We start from the raw sequence: 12,932 nt of genomic DNA on the forward strand, positions 1-12,932 counted from the left end.
CCCAGTGGTAAACAATCCCAATGGTAGCTAATCACACATAAATACCATTTTTGCATCAGTTTTTTACCGTATTGTACCATGAAGATTATTTTCCTTAGTGCAAAAAGACATTTTCAAAATAGCAGAACTGCCATCCACTGAAGGGTTCAAGCAAGCCAACACCAGATAATTCTATGTCACAGAGGTAAGTCCTGCTGCTTTCTTCCTGTCGCCTATGGAATTTACAGTCTTCCCAGTGTAGTGGTACATCTACCACACAAATGTAACATATTTATTCATTCAGCAAATGGTTATTGAGAAAAAAATTTTACTTGATTACTACGAACTAAATACTGAGCTGAACCCTGAGGGAATGAAGAAAGATAAGGCAGAATCTGAGCCTATGGTGTTTATATACTTTTTTGCCATCACTGGAAACTCATTTTAATTCATTGAAAGACCCATTAAATTTGAAAAGTTTTCTAAAAAAATTTAAGTCAATAGGGTAGAACCAAAGTATGATGTTCATTATCAACATTAACACCAAGGATCACATGTTCTATGATAGGACTTCTAAGAGCCTTGAACATGCTAATATGCATGGTGAACCTGTAGAAGCAAAACAAAATACAGTACTTGCCACATTTATATGACCAGGGATTCCCCTTTTGCCCTTCAGAACTCTTAATGGAATAGGCTTTTGCAAAAGAATCAAGTTTGGGCAACAATGGATGTGAGAAATGTGTCTACACCGTTGCACTGCCTCTCATCTGTTATCATTGAGCCAGTCAAAGGAAAGTCCAAGGCAGCCAATGAATAAGTGCATGAATAAATGCTGCAGACTATATGCACAAGACAACCAATGTTACATAAAGATCTCGTAGGAGAAACAGAAATCTATTTTTACACTAATGTGAGTAGCTTCAGAATGTATTCTGTACATATATACGTTCATTCCCAAATTTAGAATGCCTATATACAAAACTAGATGGAGAATGTTGGCATCACTCAGGATGTTTCTTTTAGGAAATGCTTTTAAATTCTTCCAACAAAACCCAGTGCTATCCCCTAAACCAGTGATTCTCAAACTTTAGTCTACAGAGAACCTATATCAAAATTCTCAGAATATTCATTAAAAATTATAAATTTTTTGATCCTCCAAAAATCACAATCTCTCATGGTGGTATACATAAAACTGCATGCTTTAAACAATTCTAGTAATTGTTATGCACAACGAAATTGGAGAGGCACTGAACTAGAATCTAATCTGTACTCCACTTTATTCCTCATTTTAAGAAACACTTCCTTAGAATGCTTCATTTTGAATTTTCCAAGCAATGAAATAAAATGTCACTAGAGCTAATAGAGATACACAGGTGAAAAAGAAGCACAATTGTGTCAAGTACAGCAACCTTATTAAAATCCAAACCGTCTAATGGGGAAAAAATAAGAAAAAACAAAGATGGCTAGTTTGGGATTAATTTCCATCTCCTTATTACAAACTGGAAAAGCTAAAGTTAGAGGAAGGAAGGTAATGAGCTTGAACATGATGAGATAATATATTTCTAAGCATCTTTAATACATATTTACTTCTTAAGAAGTTAAAAATCAGTATCTAGAATGAAAGAGGATTCTGAGAAAATGGCAGCCTGAACGTAAAATTCCTGGGTCCCTTGTCCTCCCCTCAACTCCGTGTTAAAGAAACTTAAAAATGCATTAACCTGGAAGGTAAGAGCACAGTTAGGTATTTCATTGCTGGTAATGTCTGAGAGAGAATCAATATCATCAGCAGAGTTTAGGATTAAGGCTACTGAGAGATTTTGTTACTGATACTAAGGTAGGGAAGAGAATATCTTTGCTTTCTGTTAAGGGTGGCCTGTTATTCATCTATTAAAATAAATTTAGAAAAAGGTACACTCATAAACTGAGTCATTTGTGACCCATTAATCAAAATGAGCCCTTTCTCTCTGTTTGGTTCTGTAAAGATGTAAACCAAAAGGAACATCTCCCTGTTCTCCAGTAGAATACTCACAGTTTTTCCTGCCTGATCCTCCTGCAGAAGGTGCTCCAAGATGGGCACAAGCAAGGAAGTCACCAGGTCTGTCTGTCCTGTGCTTGGTTTCTTGTACCTATGAGCAGGCAATGGAAAATTACAAATAACCAATGCAGACACCATAAAGATACTGACTATATGAAAAAGTTAATTACCCAATAGAAAACATAGTCAAAGGATAAAATAAAGCAACACAGAAACATCCACTTACAAAACCTCTTGAATATGTATATAAGATATGTACAAAAATATGCATTTCAGAATTACAAAAAAAATGGAAATAACCCATTTTTAAATTATTGTTTATTCATGTAGTTGAATATTAAATTGAAATGAATTAAATAGAAACATGTGAATCAATATGGATAAATCTCAAAAACCTCACATTACATGAGAAAAAGCAAATACATGGATTATAAATGTACTATGATGTTATATTCATAATTTTACAAACCATAAAGTTGTTCATATAGAAAATACAGTAAATAATAATAAAAAATGAACTCTATGTTTTGTGTACTCAAAACTATAAACCTACTTTTGCCCTACCCTATATTTATGCATTTTTATATAGATGGACAAAATCTGCATAGGAATGACAAACAGCAAATTGAAGATTATGATTACCTCTGAAAAAAGAGAGGAGAAATTATGACCAGAGAACTCAGTGAATTCAGAGATTCACTATTGAATCACTAATATTTTATTCATAAAACAAAGCAAAAAATGGGGAGTAGGAGAAATTATGATTTCAGTCATATGTTCACAGATATATACGATATATTTGTATATGCTTAAAATATGTTATTTAATTCAAGGAGGATATAAAAGACCTCAGCTTAATTGAGTTACAACTCAAGCTCTCAATTAGAGAGCAAAACTCTAAATGTCAGTTATAATAAATAAAAAAGATGCATCTAGATACAATTGATAAAATAACTGTACTCCAAAGATAAAGACAAAATTTTACAAGACAGAAAGAAATCACTAAGTCAAAGAAAAGATAATCACACGAGAAACAAATTTCTAATCTTTAACTCTAGATAGCAAAATATATAATTTATAATCTGTTTTGAGAATAGACGTGTGATTTCAAAATTCTACTGTCAGCAAATATATAATTGTTATCTGAAAGCAAAAGGACTTCTAGTTTCCTGTCCCACAAATAAAGAGTTTGGCAGAGGCCACTCTGTCCTAACAATAAGTAAAAAGCTGAACAGACTGAAAAATCAACAGACTTTCCTGGATGAGTAAGAGAGGAGAGGTTGCAGGGCAAACCTCTTCCCCCAAGATTGGTGGGACGGAGAAAGGGACACAGGGTGCCTCGCCTGCCGGAGAGGAGGCTCGCCGGTGGAAACCACCCCAAGAACCAGTGTGGACAGGGAAGGGGGTGATGACATTGAGGGTTAAAAATGCTGGGTGGGAGGATACTTTCATGGGGTGAGGGCACAACAGTGCGATATATGCCTCTCGCTGCTGACCAGGTTCCCAGAGTAGAGAGTGGGTAAGGCTCTCCTCCTGCATCTGGCAAGGGTGGGAAAAAGAAACCATTTTTAAGTAGGCCAGAACACGCTGTTTTCTTAACAAGGCCTGTACACAGAGGAAACTAGTCAACCAGATCCTACCGTGTTGGGGTATAGTCAGAGCCCACTTGTCCTGGGGAAAGGGACCATCCAACAGCAGCCTCCTCTACCTTCCAGGCACGAGAAGGAAAATACCCAGCTCCAGACCATTGCAGCCATTATGTCTCTAGAAAGACAGAGAGGAAAAAAGCTTAGAAGCCCTGATGAAGTTCACAGCTGAGTGGCATGGCATCTCTAACACAGCGATAGCTAATAGTATGACCAGGGAGCATTTACCCCCGCCCACAGCTTATCACCACTATTCACAGCAGTTCCTTTTACCCAGGGCATCATGTGCAGCTGCCATGAAAACAAAAGAAAGTCCTTCCTGATATGCAGAAAATAATGTGTATATCGTCTTCTATGGTCACACACACACACACACACACACACACACACACACTCATACTCATACTCGGGAAATACTAGGCACGCTCCTGCCAAGTGACAATTTATTGAGAACACAACAAAATAGGGATAAATAACAGTCAGTGACAGTGATTATATATATGCATATATATATGTATGTATTCAAACTTATATGACTAAGAATGATAATAAAAGTATTAAGTAATGATGCTCAAGATATAGAACTACTATATTCAGAAATAAAAATTCCAAACTACTAACGCTTGGGAGTTGGGGAGTTAAATGGATTGCAATCCTCTTCTTTAGTAGAGATTTTCGGAAATTGGTTTTGTGAAACATTCTACACATTCACATGAAATGTTCTTTTACAGTAGACATACAGTGTGGGGCAAAACTAGGTTTACAGTTGTTCATATGGAAAATAATACAAAAGATAACAAATAATAATACAAGAATAAATTATGTGTTTCACATGCTGACAATGGTAAACCAACCTTGCCCAACCTGTGTGTTAACATAGGTGGTTGCAGGGGGAGTGTAAGCAGAAATACAATGAAAAATGCGATACTATTTTCAATCCATAGTAGACAGCAAAATAGGGAGAGAAAGAAATGAGCTAGCATTAAAAATAATCAGAAATGGGCAAAAAGAAAAATTACTCAGTAATTAACATAAAATATGAAAATATTAAAAATATCACTAAGCATAATACACATAAAGGATTGCATTTATACAAAGGCAAATTGCATCTGATTGAATAAAATAAGACATGCCATTTGCAAAAGATACATGGAAAACAAAATATCAAAGACAAGTTGAAAACAAAGGAATGAGCATATCATAGAATATGATGTGCTCATTTTGTCTTTACAAACAAAAAAAAGTAGAGTGATTATATTAACATCAGATCATCAGCAATTCAAAGTGAAAGGCAGAAAAGGGATTAATTATATCTAATAGTTACTGCACACTTGCTATTTAAATTGAACAATGTCAAATTATCATTTTAGGTCAAAAGAAGTCATATGTTTGCAATTTCAAAAATGTCAACATATAAACTATTAAAGTACTTAAAAAGTAAATCAAACACATCACTACATAATAATTCTAGTAAAGCACAGATTATGCAACAGTGAAAAATGGTTAACATTATAAGAAAAAAGCAAAACTTGTAAAATTACATTACTAAATGCCAAAACATTTGCTAAAATTCATCAACCATTTCTAACAAAATTTCTAAGAAAAACAAAACTAGAGGAAGAGGCTACAAAAATACTTATAAAATGTAATGTCAAATATTTATTGAACTATGAAATAATACACAGTACAAAGAAAATCTGAAATACATGAGATGACCACTATCACCCTATTCATTCAAGTTTCTTTTAATACATTAGAGATAAAAACTTTTGTCAAAAGCGCATAAATATAGAAAATTGAGAGAAACCAATATTTTTATTTTCTGATTATACAATTAGTTTTGAAAATGAAAAATTTTAAAGTTTCTTCTAAAAAATTTTAAACTTAATGAGTGATTTGCCCTAAAGCTGAATAAATTTGCAGGCTTGGTAGATTTTTATTTATAATTTTACTGGGCAGTTTAAGATAGCAAGAAGAAGGAAATCACAGTATTAATTTATTTTCAAATAAGTTTTCAATTTCTTGTTCTTCTTCTTCTTCTGACACCCCTATTACTCAAATATTGGAATGTTTAAAGCTTTCCCAGAGGTTCCTCAGTCTCTCCAATTTTTTTTTTAATTCTTGTTTCTTCACTCTGTTCCAGCTGGTTGTTTATTTCTTCCTTTTGTTCCAAATCATTGATTTGAGTCCATGTTTCCTTCCCTTCACTGTTGGTTCCCTGTATATTTTTCTTTATTTTGCCTTGTATAGTGTTCACTTCTTCCTTTATTTCCTGTCCTTACTCAGTCAATTCTGGAAGCATCCCGATTATCAGTGTTTTGAACTCTGCATCTGAGAGGTTGGCTATCTCCTCATTGCTTAGTTCTTTTTCCGGAGTTTTGATCTGTTCTTTCATTTAGGCAATTTTTTTGTCTTGGCTCACCTGTTACATTATAAGGTATGGAGCCTTAGGTATTTGCCAGGGTGGGGCAACCCACTTCACTGTGTTGTCATGCTGTGTGTGGGCGAAGGGTCAGAGGGGGAATAATACCGCTTGCTCGGCTCTTGCCTCACTTCCAGTCACTTCCCTCACTTCCCCCAAGTGGACTGTGCTCTTTCGGGTGCTGCCCTGGTGCTGATTGCCAGGTTGTTGGGTTGTGTATGTTCCAGGATCCTGTGGGCCCCTCTAAGGGACTCTTCTATAAGATTGGGAGTTTCTGCAGCCACCACAATCCCCACCAGTTTTTACAGCCAGAGATTTTGAGGCTTTATTTCCCCAAGCTGTCTTGTTCTCCAGTTTTTCCTCCCAGTTTATCCACATGGGAAAGTGGGACTTCCTGGCCCACCACCTGCCACCTCACCTGCCCAGTCTGCCAGCCACCACTTCATTGTGTGTCCTCACCATGTAGCTGCCCATCTCCACCCCTTCTACCAGTCTGAATGAATGTTTCTTCTCTAACTCCTTCATTGTTGGGCTTCCATACAGTTTGATTTTCTGGAAGTTCTGGTTGTTTTTTTGTTTGTTTTTAAATTGGTTGTTGTCCTTCTTTTGGTCATGTGAGGAGGCAAAATGAATCTACGTATGCCTTCATCTTGGATGGAAGTCTTGAAAATTTTTCACATGGATCACTTCTCCACAATATTTAGTAACATATTCTAGATGAAATAAAGCTGTAAGGGCACCACCAAAAAAAGTTAATTTAAAAATAAAGAAATTTGGGGGAAAATATTCTTGTAAACTTCAGGTGGTGGTAAACTTTTACAAGGTAAGAAATTCAAAACTGGAAAAGAAAAATATTATATATTTGACAATGTTAAAGGAATTTATTTTTAAAAGATACAGATATTAAAAGAGAGACTGGGAGAAAATTGTTGCAACACATACGAAAGTAAAAAAGTCAAAAGACAAACCACCCAACAGAAAAATAAACACATGCATTCACAGAAGAGAAATGGCAAATGGCCAATTGAATATGAAAGAATGCTTATTGTAGTCAGAAGGGAAATTCAGCGAGATGCCATTTTGGGCACATTAAATTTGCAGACATACACACACGCACGCAACACTCAATAGGCCGCAAGTGGAAATAGGCACTTCTGTGGGTAAAATTGGAAACCTGCCCAACTGTTTGGAAGTCTACCAAGTTCGAAAGACTCACACTTTGAACAAGCAAATCTCCTTTTGAGGATTTATTACCCAGGTATTAATATATAAATTTGTTTACAGTATATTTTTATTTATTCCATATTCCTTCCCAGTTAAAAAAAATAGAGACACAAACAAAATAGTCATCAAATGGTGAATAGCTGGCCACATTCTGGTACATTTCGTTTTTTAAATATCAGAAAGCTATTACAGGGGAGGAAAAATTCTCTATGCTCTTTGGGTCTCTGGCCACTCCTATGAATTAAAATGATGGAAGACAGACTAACAGGAGAAAAGCACACAATTTTTTTTTAATTTCCATGTAGACGTGAGCCTTCACAAAAGAATGAAGACCCGAACATGTGACCAGAACTGGAAGCATTATATGTTTGAGACAAGCTAAAAATTTGTGAAGAATTAATAAGAAAAAAAATGGGTTAGGGCTAGGGGTAGTAAATGGTGAAGAAGTTTAAGTAGGAATTAATATAAAGATCGGTTTAACAAAATTTGTTTGTATAAATATCTTGGCCCCACTTTCCTCATCTCTGATAAGATTAACTTCCTTCTGAACTAGGGATGGTACCTTTCACAGGGAAATTGTACCTTCTTCCTTTGGGAAGAAAAAGAACACTGCTTTCATAATCGTGTTGGTGATTAGTTCAATATAACCAATATGTCCAAGTGGCTTCATTTGAGGTGCCATGTTTTGGTTTCTTTCACTATTTAAAAGAATTGCTCAGTTTCAAGTGAATTGATTTGCAAATCTATTACTTCATGCTCAGTTTATCTGGGAATTATGTACAACCATTTTTCATATTTTAAAATGTCACTTTCTTTAAATTATATAATTTTTAAACTATAGAAGTATTCCATGGAATTAGCGGATATTAGACTAAAAAATGGCACAATGCAATCCCTTATTTAATCTTAATTTTGATGTATTCATAGTCAAACATCATCTCACCAACCATTTCATTCCGTGAATCATTTTAATAAAAAACCAGTAAAATAATCTTCCATTCTTTATGTATAAGCAAGCTGCCTCTAAGGCCTATTAGTTTTTCACTTAATTTTTTTGCATTTATCACTCCCATTTTATTATGATAGTCATTAGTACTATCAAAGTGTTTATCATCTGAAACCTCAATTACTTAGTTTAGACCCAACGTCATGACATCTGTTCTCTCTTGTTAGCAATCCCTCTCCCCAACTTCTTTTCAAACCACCGCTCTATCGATTTTCTCAAGTGCCTACCATTATCCCTTATCACAACATATGCCAATGACTCCTACTGGCTTGTAAGTTCTACCTTATCCATTCATTCTCTCTTACTAACTAGTCCTGGTCTTCTACAATGCAGGCCTTTCACCTCCATCCTGAATAAAAGATGACCAGGTGTGTTGTGGTTACACCAATAATGTTAGCGATTTACTAACTTTTTTAAAGAATAGGATTTGACTTTCATGTACAACATAAGCTCAAATGCAGTTTGAGAGAGGGTAGGCAAAAGACTGCCCTCTATTGTCCCAAGCAACTTAGCTCTTTCTCAAACTTACAGTACCACCACCGACTCTAATGTTTACCAAATCTCTCATCCACAGAATTAAATTCATTCATCATTCAGAGTAACTTCAGCTCTTATGAAGATATTATCCCAAAAACATAGAGTATAAGAAATTCTAGAAAGCATATCTTTCTCTAACATGTTATTTTTCCTCATCTGTGTTTTTTCAGCTCCACTTACAGATAGGTATCCAGGGTTATTGTCTTTCTGACTAATCTGCCTATATGCAGAATTCTCTTTAATTCCATATTCTTGCCCTCTACCACATGAAATACTTCCCTCTTTCCTATCTACCTACATAAATGCAACTTGCTCACAAGGACTGGTTCAATTTTTCCTCTTGCTTAGAGCTTGTTCTGACTAAATCACAATATATCTCCCCGCGTTAGCAAATTATTGTTCTGTTTCTATTTCATTGATACTAGCTTTGTCTCCTGATCAGGATGCAAGTTACCAGCAATCAGGAACTGTTTTCTTTTTGTTCCTCCAATCACAAAGCACCTACACAGTGATCAATAAGCATCTGTTGATCAGTTGAATACTGTAAGCCATAACAGTTTGACGGATCAATGTAAAAACAAATATATTCCAAAAGTAGGCATAATTGCTAAGCAACCATTTTTTATTTTCAATAATTTGTGCAGTATCACAAAAAGCCTAATGTATGAATCAAAAAGCAACAGACTGTACATTATTTATCAAAACCTTTTGAGTGTATCAGAGTAAAATGGAATGTTATATATTTAAATCATATTTTCTTCCCCAGAGGTATTAATTCAAACTACCTTAAAAATCAAGGGTTTCAAGAAAGCTCTTTCTTGTATTTGAAGACATCAAACCACTAGTCATTGTGTCTCAGTTATAATAAAGGATATACCGTGGGGAAATGCGGGAGTCCAAGAAATGCCATGAAAGAAAGGAAACAAGGGAAATTTTCCATTAATATGCTGTATGGAAAATGTTTCTTATATTTAAGATATCCCTAGGAATGCTAAAGAAGAGGAATTAGCCATCAGTGATGAACATGACAACCAGGGAAAATCATATCAGAGCACATTACCATGCATGTTATATAATAGTTCTGAACATTTTTTCAGATGGATTCATGTGTTTGAGAACAGTGTTTCTCCTTCATAATTTCTTTCAGCATTGAAAAACTGACTTTGAAAATTTATATAAATATATAGATTTCCCATGTTAATTCACTTTCTACAATATTCTATAGGAAGTTTTAAAAATCTTTATTTTTTAAATTTATTTTCATTGTTGTTCAAGTGCAGTTTTCTGTCTTTTACTCCCATCCCAGCCCACCCACCCAGGCCTCCCCACTCCCTCCCATTTTCATGCCCCTTAGTTCTTGTCCATGTGTCCTTTACACTTGTTCCTGTAAACCCTTCCCCTTTTCCCCTGAAATTCCCTCCCCTCTCCCCTCTGGTCATTGTCAGCCTGTTCTCTATTTCAATGTCTTTGGCTATATTTTGCTTATTTGTTTGTTTTGTTGTTTTAGGTTCCTGTTAAAGGTGAGATCATATGGTATTTGTCTTTTACCACCTGGCTTATTTCACTCAGCATAATGCTTTCCAGTTCCACCCATGCCATGGCAAGGGGTAGAAGCTCTTTCATTCTGCTGCATAGAAAAAAATCTTTATTTTTTTATGACAATGAAAAAATTATTTTGCAATATAAAATGGGTTAGTCAATATAATAAGGAAGATAGTTAAGTAGTATATTTTGCTTAGGGACCATCTGTTTTGTTTTGATTTCTTATAGAAAAAAGAAAAGAGTCAATTAATGAAAGTTATTTGTAAAATGGTGCTAATTTTAAATCAATTGTTTCTTTTCAGTAAAAAGAAGAAAAATAAAATAAATAAAATTAATTTTTCCTATATTAAAAAAAATTCTTTTGACTTTTTTCAAATTTGTAGAACTCTTCTAAGTTAGCTATGCTTAAATTTTCTTTGAAAATCATGTAGTATGACTGACTGTATCTCTACACCTCACATTTAACAGTTCAAAGTTGTGAACTAATTAGTTGTGAACTACAACAAATTATTTTTTTAAATAATAGAAGTATTTTAAAACAAACGCTAATGCAAAAAATAGAAAATAAGTAGAAAAGCAATGCAAATAAAATTTTCCCCCAAAAGGAAAAAAAAACATGAATTACAAAACATGAATAGGACAAGTCCATTGTCTTATGGGCCCCTAGTGAAGAGCTTATATATTTACCAATTCATGTGAGCATTTTATTTAACTAAGGATTTTCTTTACAAAGTACTAGCTACAGACTTCCAGAGGCATAGGTAGACACACTGTGCCTCTTTGCACAACCAAAATTAAGAACAACAACAATTTAGAAACAAACAAACAAAAAAACAGAACTCACAGAATTTTAACTGCACGGAAGTCCAACAACCATTCATCCAGACCAGTAAGAGGGGTGGAGTCGGCGGCCCCGGCCGGCAGAGAGGGGTTGCAGCAGGAAAAAGCTTTGGCTGGCAGACCCCGGGCACTGGGAGGCAACTAGCAGACCCAGTGAGGCACACAAGGTGGCTTGCTGACCATAGTCACACATTTGTAAGCAGATAAATCAGGCAAAAATGGGAGCGAGATAGGCCATGAAACCCAGGGCCCCAGCAACAGGAAATACAGCCTAAAAGCACCAATTGAAAACACTTGTGGGGATTGAAGTGCCAGTAGAAACTCCCAGCCCCACAGGAGAGTTCATTGGAGAAACCCACAGGGTCCTAGAATGTACACAAAACCACCCACCTGGGAACCAGCACCAGAAGGGCCCAATTTGCTTGTGGAAAGAGGAGATAAAGCACTTCTGGGATAAGGTCAAGTTAAAAGAGTTCATCATCACCAAGCCCTTATTATATGAAATGTTAGAGACTTATCTAAGAAAAAGAATATTAAAAATACAAACAGTAAAATGACAGCAAACTCACAATTATTACCAACCACACCCAAAATAAAAGCAAATTAAGAGGACAGCTAGATCAGGAGCGGAGCCACAGAAATGGAGATCACATGGAGGGTTAGCAACAGGGGATTGAGAGGAGGAGAGAGGGGGAGAAGGTACAGAAAATAAGTAGCATAGACGGTAGCTAGAAAATAGGGGGAGGGCAAGAATAGTATGGAAAATGTAGAAGCTAAAGAACTTATGATTCATGGACATGAAATAAATGAGGAAATGTGGGTGGAAGGGGGTATGCAAAGTGGAGGAGAATGAAGGGGGGAGAAATGGGACAACTATAATAGCATTATCGATAAAATATATTTTTTAAAAAGTGCTAGCCACAACAAGTAGCACAACCTGTATGAAAGAAGTTTTGTTACTTTTCTACAATAGAGATTCTCCTTGCATACTCAATATCATGTTAATTAAAACTTAGATTTGAGCCCTGGTTTCATGGCTCAGTTGGTTGAAGCATTTTCCTGTACAACAAAAGGTTGTGGATTTGATTCCTGGTCATGGCACATGCCTGGGTTACGGGTCTGATCTCCCACTGGGGTGCAGATTGGAGGCAACCAATCTTTCTCTCTCTCTCTCTCCCTCACCCCCTCTTCTTCCCTCCTTTCCTTTCTAAACATATCTTCCAGTGAGGATTTAAAAAACAAAAATGTAGGTTTGACACTTCCTGTAGCTCATTTTTAGATATAAATTTATATTACTATATTCACTATATTAGACTCCTGATAGGCAAAGTCATTTTTGTTGATTATCCCTCCTTTTACATAAGACAAATACTCATTATAACCATCAACCACTCATTGAGGTTATTTTTAAGATTTTCATTCACTTAATAACCACTCAATCACATTTTAGTTAAGAATTGTTAAAAGTGGAAGCTGAATCAAGTATAGCTTTTAGATATGTTTAATAATAAATGTTTATTTTTTAATATTTCTATTTTTCTACTTACTTTTTTCTTTTAACAACATATATTTAATTGTGCAAAAGTACTTTCAAATGATACCAGGGAGGAGGAAATTTATGCCAGTTCTAACCACCTTTTAATAATTAAAATCCAGGAATTCATGAGATCATTTTTTTCTGAAATAAACAGCTTCCAC

This window comes from Artibeus jamaicensis, unplaced genomic scaffold, assembly GCF_021234435.1.
Source record: "Artibeus jamaicensis isolate MK-2021 breed Jamaican fruit bat unplaced genomic scaffold, CSHL_Jam_final contig_923, whole genome shotgun sequence".
Classification (NCBI taxonomy): domain Eukaryota; kingdom Metazoa; phylum Chordata; class Mammalia; order Chiroptera; family Phyllostomidae; genus Artibeus; species Artibeus jamaicensis.